Below are 13,629 nucleotides of genomic sequence, written 5' to 3'. Positions count from 1 at the left end.
CCTAGACCCGCGACAAAACCCGATTGTTGGGGGTCTCGGTTGCCGGTAGATTCGATCCATTGATTAAATTCTGCCAATACCAGTTTTGCAAAAAAAATTCCTGGGGCGTCCAGCAATGCAATCGGACGATAGTTTCGAGGGTTGGAGTGGTCACCTTTCTTGTATATTGGAATTATTACAGAGCATAACCATGATGCTGGCAACTTGCGAAGGACCATCACTTGTTGGAAAATCGCATTATGATTTTTTGCCCAAAGCCTTGGGTTTTCTTTCAAAATGGCATTATGGAGGCCATCAGGGCCAGCAGCTCTCGATGAGCTTAACTTTTGGATCAGCTCTTCAAGTAAAGAAGGTGAACAGTGGATGTTCCAAGAGATGGTGGATTGGATCTTATAATCATCAGGCTTAAAGGTAGTGTCTCGATATAAGGCCGAAAAATGTGATATCCAATCGTCCTCTGATACAGCACCAGTTTGTACATATGCTTGGGACGAATTTACTTGAAAATTAAGCAGACGCCATATTTCAGCAGAATTTTTGACCAAATAGAGGTAAGCATGGCTTCACCATCTGGTTGGAAAATCCAGGCTCGACGCCGATGGATCCAGTTCAAATATTTGAATGTAGCCGCTTTCAGGGCGCTATTTATGTTGACATTAGTTGTAGCAATGATTTGTCTCTTTCCTTTGTGGTATTCGGCTTTAGGTAACTTAATTTCAAGGTCAAACGAATGCTTATGGATTTTTGCATTTGGGTTTGGCACAATAGAATTTCGAAATGGTTCTAAAAAATCAGGATATTCGATCAATTTATATGAGTTATCTGACTTGTTTATTGCATGTGAAAACCTCATTAAGTTTCCATGTGACCATTTTAAGCGGTTTTTGGTGTTATTAACCGTTAGATGTTGGGTCAGCCATTGTTTTGTAGGAGGAGCAGTTGAGCAATTAAGCTGCACTGAGAGTAAATGATGATCACTTAGTGACTGCGGAATTATCTCGAACAAAACTACTCTACTAAACATAGATTGTTCGGCATAAATATAGTAGATGATACTTTGACTTTGATCACGCTGCCACGTTGGATTTGGGGGTATATTATGTTCTACTTTGCCATTTAGAACTTGCATATTTCTATCACTCATAAGGCGGTACCAGATGGAGCTGGCCTTCATCTTAGTTTTATTAGCAAGAGACACACAATCCATGCCATGTTTAAATCACCCACTATGATGGTTTCAGTGATACCAGTTGTAGATATTAAATCCAGAAGCCCCATTATTCCCTCAAAAAAGGCCATATCAGCTAGCCCTGCCGGGTTACAATAGATGTTGATCAGAGCAATTACGTGGTCATTACATATAATTTTCACTAATTGCATGAAGATGTTAACATGCATCCATGCTTCAATTTTAAATCCAATTTTCATGTTAACCACCACCATTAATCCAGACGAAGGCTGTCCACAAGTTCCCATCCTTGCAGGTAATAGTACAACATCAAAATTGTCCCAAGAGGGAGGTTCTAGATACCAAGTCTCTTGGAGAGCAATTATAGCATAATCAGCTAAAGATTTTAGGGAAGTGTGCAAGTAGGCACTGCCTCGAGTGTTCCAGCAGGCTACCTTAATAACATGAGGCTTTGATGACGTTGGTGGTTAATTCCTAGGGGTTTGCATGCCATCACGGGAACTAAGGATGATTTGAGGTTGTTGATCAGATGGGACATCCTCACATTTTTCAATGCGATCTGGGTCTTGGGCAAGTAAAAAATCCCATATCAAATAAGGTCATCTTGGCCAGCCATATTGTGTTTAAAACTATGCCTGAGGGGATCCATAGTCTCACGATCGCTGAGGAGGCATCAGTGAGGTATTCAACTTGAGCGATGTCATGTGATGTTAAATCCTCTAATTCAAAGACATCGCTAAAAATTTTCAAAACACTTTGTCTATTTAAATTGTAGGAGTGATATGGGCCCTCACGGCATTTTAAAATTTGTGTATGACAGGCTGAGGTAAAAGGGATGGAATGACAACTGCTTGTTGTTAGTATTTTTCGGCCCGTTATAGCTTGAGGAAATACTGTTTCTTTCCCGGTTGTATTTAGGATTTAGTGGTGTCGGGCAGGTGGTTCGTATAGGTACATTCTGGCATCCATTAGTTATTGGGGTCAGAGGATTTGCTTGTTGTACCACCTGGGATGTCCAGGAAACTGATTTTGGTTGGATATCAGAGGCTGGTTTCCTCGGTTGGACATTCTTATACAGACCACGTTCATCCATATAAGAATCAAGTGCTTTACGCATTTCCCTCAGAATAATAGATCTTTGTGAATCAGTTTCGTTAGTATTTGGGATTTGTGACAATTTATCAGTAGGTGTAACTAGTATCTTCGATGGTATCAATTTGTGATTTTTGTCATTACACCCCATTTCAAGCACTTCGACCAAATCGTCCAACGGTTCGTGGGCCGCAGGACTAGCAGAGGAAGGCTGACCAACAGTTATCGGTAAAACATTAGCAGCAATGGCTGGAGCACTAATTGGAGCACTCATTAGAGCACTTCTTGGGCATCTGGAACCACGGAATGGGTCGTAGTGATTTTTAAAAAAAAAGCATTTAGAGACGCTTTTGTCATTCTTAAAGCAGGCATGTTCTTAGTTTTTTTTAGGGTTAGGGCTCTGGTGATCTTCTTGACTTTTGAAGGAATTAGAGGGGCAGAATCTGTTGTGGAGGCAGTACCAGTCGGGATGGATTGCACATTGTCCATCATGGGGACAGATACAATTGATTCCTGCACACTCTGCCATGAGTTATTTGTTATAGGAGGCTGGGCGTGAGGCAAATTTGTAGCATCTGATATAATTATGTGAGAAATCATGGGCACTACAGATTGGGGGACATCAGTGGGAATGGCTGACTCCAGTGCGATCGGGTTTGCCAGTTAGATCAATGCATGTCTTGCCGTTGCATGGGAGAAGAGCAGGTTGAGGAGCCAATTTCCCTTGTTGAGTCTATAGCAATAAATCGTCCAACTTGGACTCTTGTTTTGTTATTTTTGCATCCAACACTTCAAAAAGTTTAAACAGGGATAGTAGTGTGGTGTTAATAGCTGTCAAGGTGGTTTGTAACAACAATGACTGAGTTTCAGGAGCGTCAGCTTGTGGTCTCGCCATGGGGCGGTGCGGTGTAGGATGTATATATGATATAGCAGACAGAGTGTGAAATGATAATGGAAGCTCAGGTGACACATTTTCTGAAGAATTTTGAGGATTTTCTATCGATATCGGGGACTCACACTGACTCTCATGAAGGGAGACCTCATGATTGTCTGGGTCTTCTGGAGTATAGTCAGTTGACATGGTAGATTGATTCTTGCCTTCAACCACTTGGGGAGGGATAACACAGGGTGAATTTAGCATAGTATTATCAGAAAGATCTCGTGGGTCCATCAAACCCGCCACAGTACTAGTCAGGGGTCGCTGTACTGGTAAGCCAGAATTACTATGTATTTTAAGTGGCTGGAGTTTTTGTACATTCACATGAGCATCTTGTTTAGGAGTTGACAGACATGTGGGATTAACTGCTGTAGTACAGGAGGCCCTTGGTGTACAAAGGCGTGGAGTCAGCACAATAGACTTTTTTTTTGCAAGTGATGCTGATTGCCATCAAAGCTATTGCAAACATTTACCGTTGGAGGCATGTCGGCTTTCAGTGAATAGAGCCGCCCACGATTAGACATATTAAATGCAAAAGTTGTGCTATATAGCGCAACCAAACACTCTTAACAACTATTTACAAGTCCCACTTCAAATACAGCCTTGCTAGGCACTTACTTATGGGTTAGGCTATAGAAACTGGGCACCGTCCACCTTCAACGCGGCAAAGCGGGTAAGCGGTACTCTGACCGGTACTCGCCCGTGTGCGTGCCCGCTGTGCGCGTGCGCGAACAATTTGTAATGAATGGCAGGTCCCTGCGCAGCCAATCGCCGGGCAAATTGGATGGAGCTGAGCAAATTCACCAGAGGGAGGAGATTCTGGCACCACAAACGCCACAAACAAACAGGGCTGACAGGACTGACAGGGCTGACAAGGGGTGACACTTCACAATAGAAAATGCCCAAAGTCCAAAGAACAATGTTCAACGTTCGATCCTTCCAGCAGGAGCAGAAGCAGCAGGCAGTGCAGGTAAGCGGTACTCTGACCGGCACTCGCCCGTGTGCGTATACTTAATAAATCAATATTAAGGTCTGCTATGTTCTTCTGTAATGAAGGAACTTTCTGGCAATAAGGGAAGGGAGAATGCTTTAATAGTTTGTACAAATATTTTGTGCAGGATTGTTTTAGTTTATTTTGTCTATTACTTTTATTTTCTCATGCTTTTTTAATGTTAACATTTATATTTGTCTCTTTTAATTTGAAATATGTATTTTTTACTTCCTTTTATTTTACAGGGAATGAAACCTTTCCTGTCGCTATCAGATATATTATGAACATACATCTTAAATGGTGCAGACACATATTAGGGGGATTATGTCTAATTAAGTTAGTGGGCCTGTTCACTCAATGTCTGTCTAGTTTCAAAACAGAACTTGTTTCTTGTCTGAATGTCTGACAATTTAAGTATCGTAAATTGGAATGTGAAAGGGGTGAATAACCCAATAAAGAGAAGAAAAGTGCTTGATTTCCTGAACAAAAAGAAACCCAATATTGTCTTCCTCCAGGAGACCCATTTGCAGCAGGATATGGTAGAAGTTATCTTAACTAATGTATTTGTGAAATAATATTCCAGTGCTTATGTCAATAACTCTAGAGCAGTGGCTACTTTGTTCAGGAAAAGCCTGCAATTTTCTGTGAAAAGTGTAGATATTGATTCTGAGGGTAGCTTTGTGGTTGTTAAATTGCTACTGGAGAATAGATGTTTAATACTTCTAAATATGTATGCCCTGAAGATTGTGCAATCTGAATTCTTCTGTATATTGGAAAATGTCCCAAAGAATATGGAGACTGTGCTATATTAATAGGAAGGGACTTTAACACCATCCCAGAAAAAGTCTTAGATAATACAGGAGAGGGCCACAAAGGGTCTCTTGAAACTTATGCAGTCATGGGACTTACATGATATATGGCATGAATTAAACCCTGAAAATAGGCAGTTTAGTTTTTGCTCAATACCGCATGGTGCTTCATCTCTGATTGATTAATTTTCATTTAACAGGGACCTCTATGGCGATGTAAATGTGTCAAATATGGGTGATATTGTGATCTCGGATCATGCTGGAGTTGATCAATCTTTGGGAGGAGAAAAGGGTAGCCGACAATGCCGATTCAATACTTGTGCATTTTTAGATAGAGATGTCGCTTTTTCTCAGTGATAATGATGACTTGGTTGATCAGCTGCCTACTATTTGGAATGCATTGAAAGCACGCCTGCGTGGTAAGATAATTGGATCAGGGTTGAAAGCCTGAGAAGGAAATGTTCGAGGGAGAAAAGACCGAACATTATTTTTCTGAAATAACCTTTGGTCTTTTCTCCCCTGAACATTACCGACTTCGCACCTGCCCCCACCCACACACCCACTCCTCTACTCAGCTTGCTGGCGACTCACTGTGTCCCTGTGACGCCTGTTCCCTTTCACTTTTGTGATCGGGAACAGGCGCTGTAGGGTCCTTTCTTTTCTTTTCTCCTTTTTTTTGGGAACGGCTGCATGGGCCACCCCCGCAACCCACACTCACAATATAGTGAGCAAGGGTGTGGGGGACACCCCTGCAGCTCTCACCACTGAATGGGAGATTTGGTCTAAATTCTCAGCCGTTCAGTATTTTCGAACGGATGAAATTCGGCCAAATCTCCCATCCCCTCTTCTAATCTCTGTCTTTTTGGATAATTCCAGATTATTAGTTATGTTTCTTATGAAAAGAAGGTAGTTTAAGCAGATATATGCGCCTAGAAGCTAACTATAAACATTCAATGGAAGAGCATAGTACTTCCCATTCTGCTGTTATCCTGTCTACTATGCTAAGTGCTAAATGCTCATTGGATAACATAATACACACTAAAGCATAGAGAGATTTATTTTACATCAGACAGGCGTTCTTGCGACACAGGGAAAAACCTGGAGCTTTATTGGCTAACGGACTGAGGGGAAAAGAGAGAGGGAGGCAGATACTATTCATAGCAGAAAGTAAAGGGCACATTTTCAGAAAAAATATAGACATTTGTGGCACATTTCAGAGGTTTTATGTGTCATTATATTGTGAAGATGGGCATATAAGAATATCTTGACTGAATTCCAATCCCCAAGTTAAATGATGGTGATAGACTTTATCTGGAAGGTGAGATTACGGACCAGGAAATTATAGATGCTGTGGGGTTATTAGCACCTGGTAAATGTCTGGGAACAGATGGGTTCCCAATTGAGTTTTACGCTACATTCAGCTCTTCCCTTACACCCTTCCTGGTTGGATTTTTTACAGAGATCATTGCATCTGAGCGAGTGGCTAATTCCATAAAACTGTGATCTCTGTGATCCATAAGCCTTTAAAGGTTCACTCAATTTGTGGTGATTAGAGACCAATTTCTCTATTGAACGCAAAAGTTAAACTTTTAGCTAAAATGTACAAGGTAAGAATGGATCCTTTATTCACAAAACTGATCCATCAAAATCAGACAGGTTTTATCATTGAATAGTTATGATAATTTGAGGGAACTACTGGATGTTATACATTTTAAGGGCAACTCAATGGATCCCTATACTTTGGTTAGCATTGATGTAGAAAAAGCGTTCGACATGGTTAGCTGGATATTCCTCTGACAAGTATTAATAAGAGTGAATTGTGGTCCTCGTTTTTTTAAAACTCTGTAATGCCCTATATAATGATGCAGAAGCTATAGTTTAGGTAAATGGTTGTTTCTTGGAATGTTTTTCAATCCATCGAGGTACAAGGCAGGGCTGATCCTTATCCCTGCTGTTATTTGATATTTTTATGTTATGTTATGTTATGTAATGTTATTTTGCATTTATATAGCGCCTTATGTACCATTGGTAAGATCTCAAGGCGCTGGTAGGTTGAACGCCTTCGGGAACTGAAGTTCAAGTCAGTAGAGAGAGAGAGAGAGAGAGAGAGAGAGTCATAAGGTGCATGTGAACACCGGATATGTGTGCAGCAGGTATGGTATTCATGTGATAGCTGCTTCCTAGCGGTAGGTGAGGTGATATAGAGCACTTGGGTCACTATCTGAGAGAATGTTGGAATAAAGGATATCCTGATGGGTAACTGCACCTCTGCAGTCCTCCTTTATGCAGACAACCTTCTAGTTTTCCTTCATGACCCTGAGGCTTTGTTAAGGAATTCGTTTTGACTCTTTGTAGATTTGGTCAAGTTTCAGATTATAAAATTAATATATCTAAAACATTGATCTTCCCAATTTTAGCCTCATGTCATAGAGAACTCTTTGTGGTACAGCAAGATGTTTGGGAGGAGAATGGTTTTAAATACCGGAGAATACACATTTCTAGGTGAGTTAGTTGCTTATTAGCTTCTAATATCCGAGTCAAACTAACAGAGATAGCGGTGCTATGTTTGAAGTGGAAAAGGTTGAATCTAATGTTGTGGGGAAAGATTAATGTAATTGTAAGGGATTCTACCTTCTGCACAGGCTTTTTTTGTTTGTTTAAAAGAATAAATGATGGGAGATCAACCTCTGAAAATATGTGGGGCCATTCCCGGACATATTTTCCAAGCTTACCGCACAGCAGAAAAATAGTCATGTACTCAGGGAGGACAAAGCTTACCAGCACCACCATCCCCTGTCATGTGTAGCTGGCACCTGGCAGCTGCAGGTACATAAAAAGCCTTTGGCCGTGGGCAGCCTGATTGGAATTTCAAGACACCATGTATTTGCATCTCCATTGTCCAACCTTGCTGGTGGCGGCAAATACTGAAGAATGTTAATTAGCAAGCCTCAGCGAAGGCCTTGGTGCAGGAAGTGACAATGGAGACCAGACGCCAACACCTCTTTGTAATGCAATGTGTCAACTTGGTACTAAAATCCCTCCTCTGTATGAAAGGGCTGTGAATGTCCTGTGTGGAACCACTCCTTTCAGAGCAGGGAAGTATGTGAATTGTGGGAGACAAAAGTCTGCCTGCAACCCACTAATTCAAAGGAGGCACGGAGGCCCATATTGTGATCAAACGCTGCATAGGGCTCACTTAATTAGGGACACACTTTGATGTACAGCAGACAGCAAGAAGGGCGGGTGAAGTATATGTTGTCAAGCGCTCTGATTCTGACCTGAAACATCATTGAAGATTGTTGGAGAAGACCCTGGATTGGCTCACTTAAGTTAGGCTTGGCCTACACCAATTGCTGGGCCCATTTGGCTTTAAAAGAGGGCTGAGCACCTCACTGATCAGATCATCTGAAGACTTTGCAAGGCGTAAGAAGAAGGACTCCTTTGGACCTGAGCTACCTTACATCATCTGTCAGTGTCGAAAGGCCAGGAGCTCCAAAAGAGAAGCAAGATCCCTCCCCTAAACATCCCCCGGAAACAGAGGGAGATACCTGACTCAGAGGACCCATCCAGCAGCTCCAGAACTGGTACCTACCCAGCACACAGTGTGACCTGCTAGGTTCTGACAGCAAGCTTCCTAGGTGGGAAGTGCCGGAATGTCCCTGGACATAGGACAAAGACGTTGCCTGTTAACACCCTCCTGAGCTTTGGGAACTTCACCTTGAAAGGACACAAGCCCTGTGAAGAAGCTAGAAGGAGACGCACAAGCATCATCCAGCATCCATATTTTTAAGGACAATTTCGAGAAAGTGTCCTCGAACCCCATCCAGCTGCACCGCTGACTGTTGTCACGCCACAGTCACCAGAACCGTCCGAGACGCCTCGACCAGCATTCCAGATCAGCCAACCAGCACCGAGACAAGGATTCTTGACCCCGAGCCGCCGCGCCGGACAGCCTGCTGACGTCCATCCAGCCCTGCTTGCCGAACTGCCTGCCACCTGTTACCGGCAGCTGTCTCCTGCCACTAAACTCCATCTCACAGGCTGCAAAGTGCCATGGAACCGCCTCAACGCTGTTGAGCACCAAGCACTTCTTCAGCACCAGGTACATTGTGGTTCTGCCCCCCTGGTCCTTCTCCGACGGCCCCTAGAGGCAGTTAAGATCCTTTGCCCCTTTGGTGCTGGGACCAAAAAACCTTGAACAGTAAGACTGATTGCTTTACCAACTACACTCCTCTCAGTAGCCAGAGTGCATCCCTTTCCTTTGTGAAACTGTCCTCTGTGTTCCTTTACAGTGTGGGTTATAATACTAATGTGCTAGAACTGTCGATTGTAGTAATAATAAGGTAGATCTTATTATACAATCTTGACTCCACAGTGCCTTTTATTATTGGGTAATAATTGTATTTTCACTGTGTTGCAATTAACCTACGATCCACGACCTTGCGGAGATAAGCCTGTTTTACCGTCCACATTACCAAAATTGGACAATGAGGTTTTATAATTCACTTGTATTCCAATATCTTCAGATCCCTTCTGGTGTACTGGAGGTGTAGAGTTGATTGATGGTTTAGAAACCGATATTCATCCCTGGACCACTGGTGCCGCGGAAGTTGTTTTGTCACAGTAATTAAGATGACCCCCCTTCCAAAATGCTTTACGTTTTTAGTATGCTCCCACTTCCTCTGACGGGGGATTTACTTTGAGATATTAATAGAGTTTTTCAGAACTTTCTATTGGGAGAGGGGGTAGATCTAAGATCCCAAATGATTTGCTTATGAAACCAGTGCGCTTGGGAGGTTTTCTTTTCCCTACTGTTGTTTCATATAATAGAGCCTTCGCCTGGCACATCTTACATTTTTGGTTAAGAGAAGATGTGGATAGTTGCCCGAACTGGATTAATATAGAGAAGGCCACTATTCACCACGTCCCCTTGGACTGCCTTCTTAATATGGAGAAAAAACTAGCTGCAGGCAAGACCGCAGCATTTGTTAGATATATCCTAAAACACTGGAAGATGTGTTGTGAGAGCTCAGGGGTTAAATATCTTTTGAGCTCTGATTCTTCCGTCTGGAGGAACTCTGTCATACGATTTAATAGTCATATCCTTTCATGGCCCTCTTGCCAATCTGCAGACATCTGGAAATTGGGGTAGATTCTTAATGGAGTTTTAATGCTCAAATTTGAGTTACTAATGTTTAAATATAAGTTGAGTATGTCAGAAGATCGTCGATATCGTCGATCGTCGATATCATTTTAATTGTGCCCTTAAATGCCTCATTACAAAATGTTACTTTACGCCTATATTACATTTATCTACAGGTGTGCCACTTTCATCTTCTACTCTGTACAAACTTCTTGCGCGAGTGGATGCTAATGTTGCATCTGAGCAGGGCAGGGCTATCTGGACCTTGGATTTGGGTTTTGATTAATCGGAGGGATACTGGAATTGCATTTGTGCAGGGCCTTATGGATACAAAGTTGACTTGGATCTAAGGTTTACTAAACAACAGGTGGTGCATTGTATTTATTGGACCCCTTCACAATTGAAACGTAAACTTGTAGAAGATGATAAATGCAGGAATTGTAAATTAGATGTTGGTACTGGTTTGCATATGTTCTCGTCCTGTCAGAATATTACTAGCTTTTGGAATGATATCTTGCAGCGTATGCAACTTGTGCTAGATTTATCACTCCCTCATAATCCATTGTTATGTGTGCTGGGTTTGTTTCCAGTAGGTATTTGGCTGTCTGTTGGCTGGCTCTTTTGGTCTTAGAGAGCACACAGAGCACTGCTAGTAGCTGAGAAGCAGATCCTAAAATGCTGCAAGAGTGATGTTAGGCCTTCCATAGATGACTGGTTACATGATCTAACTATTCTATCAAGTAGAGAAAAAGTGACTTATCAAAGGTTAAAAAAGCTGATAAATACTCTGCCATATGGAATATGTTTAATGATTTGTATAGCTGAAGAATTCCCTTTTATTTATTTATTCTTTTAATTTCTTTCTTCTCTCTTTCTTTTCTCTTCCCTTCTCTGATTCTATCTTTTCTTTTCCCGCCTATTCTTCCATTTATAGAAAATTGCATAAAAATAATTATGTTTTGTTGTCTATATTATGCTGTTTATTTGTTCTAATTTATGTTAGTCCTATTTTCTTCATGGTAACATTTTATTAAAGAAATTTTAAAAAATCAATAGACGCAGAGATTTTACCTAGCACATCCAGCATTGATAAAAGCCTGTAGTTTGCCAGTTCTGTATGCACATTTTTTGTATCAATTGGCATAATTATAGCCCGTCCCCAAGAGTCCAGCATGCATCGCTCTTCACAAACTTTATCAAACAGAACCTTCAAAACTGCACCTTAAGTCTCCGGGTTGCTAATCAGCACATCACTGGACAACACATATGGGCCCAGCGTTTGAGATATTTTTAATCTCTTCATCAACAAAATATCTTCCTTGTCGAATTTCAGTTTGAACGCTATAGGTTGCTTCTTTCTTATAGCAAGGGCTCAACACCTCCACCATATTCTTTCGAGATGTAATCGACCCATGTCAACTCATCAATTGGGTTGATAATTATGCCTGATTTTGCCCTCTTAATGCCCTTGTGGCTTTTCCAGATTCTTCTGGAGTCACCTTTTTTTTTTAATAATGCCATGCATGTGCTGCCATTGGGCATTTTTTAATGGAAAGGCCCATTTTTTAAACAGTTATTATATTTACACTTTTCTCTCTTAATCTGAGCTAATACTGAGGAGGCCTCCAGAGCCCCTCTCCTAATTCACCTAATGTTCTTTCTTAGGAGGTGTTTGGCTCTCTTATAACTGGATCATAAACTCGCCCATGTCTTTCCCCCTCTCTACACACAAATCTGTCCCCAAACACAGTGATCTTAGATGTGAGGTACGTATACCAGCTAAATATTTCTTAAGCTGATAAACCAGGACTTATACAAAATTCAACTAGTAAATTACCCTCAATCATGGAGTTCATGGCATTTAGATTTGTCCTTGTTCAATGTATTCTATTTTTGCTTTAGTTTACATCCAAGTCCCCAATTGTCCTTCTCTGGAGTCTTTCCCATGCATTTTTATAAATAATGGTAGCATTGCATGGTCACTGTAATCAGAAAATTCCATATGCATGTCCTGTACTATATTAAAGATGATATTATTTATAAGACAATGTTGATAGCAAGAATTTGGACACAACTACACTAAAGTTCAACTCTGCTGCAATTTCTTTTGAAGTATGTCAAGGGATTACACATAAAACATTTTTAGTCTTGGCCTTCAGTGGCACCTGTGGGGCACTGGATGGCAAAATTACTCATGAGAATAATGTGGATTGGGATTGTCCAGTCAAAACAGCATATTACAACTGAAAGTGGGAAGTCTTTCAATTCTTTTGTTCTATTGGTACCTATCTCCTGACAAAGTCTATCCAGGTGTGCTCTTGTGCCTACTTGTGTTTTCATCCTATCAAGAAGCACAGAAATAAAAGGGTGATTGTCTCTGTAAAGATGCAGGTGGAAGGATTCCTATATCCAACTAAGCCATGGGCCTGTTGTAAAGTTGTAAAAATAAGTTCATACCACTCATAAGGGCCTGATTCATGACATTTTCTGCACGGTTCAAAGTGACTTTGCATTGCCGAAAAGTGACTTTGCACTGCCGACACAAACAATGATTCATGGAACCGTGTAAAGTATATTTGTGCAGTGCAATGCCAGTACAAAGTCATTGTTGCAGTACAACATGACTTAGAACTGACTTTGCACCTCTATGAATAACGTTGCACAGTTCCATTAATCAGGGTTTGTGTCGGCAGTGCAAAGTCACTTTTCAGCAGTGCAAAGTCACTTAGAACCGTGCAAAAAATTCCATGAATCAGGCCCTAAGTTTCTCTTACCCAAAGTCTCCATCTTCAGCCAGCGTCAGTGCCCCTCTGAACTCCCTCTAAAGATGGTGTCATGTTGTTCCTCCCACATTATAGAGAATGCTCGAATATATTGTCTCTCTAACAGCATGCACATGCATGTATATTTTTGCTGCTCCATGATTGCCTAGAATGCTCCCCGTGACTGGAGTTTGAAGAACACTATTGGTGCTGGGGCTGTGGTGCAGCAAGAACCTGCATTGTTGTGTTTCTGCTCATTGTGTTCCAGCTTGTAGACTCCTGGTACCTGCATGTCTGTGTTCTGCTCATTGTGTGCCGGCTTATTCCCTCCTGGGGCATCCTGCTTCTACTGCATCTATTAGGTTGTGGCTGTGTGAGTGCCCCATGGCTTTGATTTCACACACCTGGAGACTCTCCTTTTGAGACACCGCAGCAGCCTATCTCCCCACCTGCGTTGCCACCCTACTGCCTCTATTCCATAACAATGTCCACTGACACTCTCATGCTTCTCCTCACCAACGCTTTCTGGCTGGCGTATTCTTGCCACCCTCCTAATGTCTCTCTCGACTGCATCTGTTCTGCCTCCGCACTGCCAGGCTGATGTTTTGGAATAGCATCTTTCCTGCACCCCTAACTGTATCCTGCCTCTTCTCATTGCTGTACCATCTCTAGCTGCCAACCGCCTGCCTCACTGTCTCTCTCATGC

The sequence above is a fragment of the Ambystoma mexicanum genome, chromosome 9 (genome assembly GCF_040938575.1).
Source record: "Ambystoma mexicanum isolate Mex_15411 chromosome 9, UKY_AmexF1_1, whole genome shotgun sequence".
Classification (NCBI taxonomy): Eukaryota; Metazoa; Chordata; class Amphibia; order Caudata; family Ambystomatidae; genus Ambystoma; species Ambystoma mexicanum.
The sequence above is the reverse complement of the archived record's forward strand: the minus strand, read 5'-3'. Positions refer to the sequence as shown.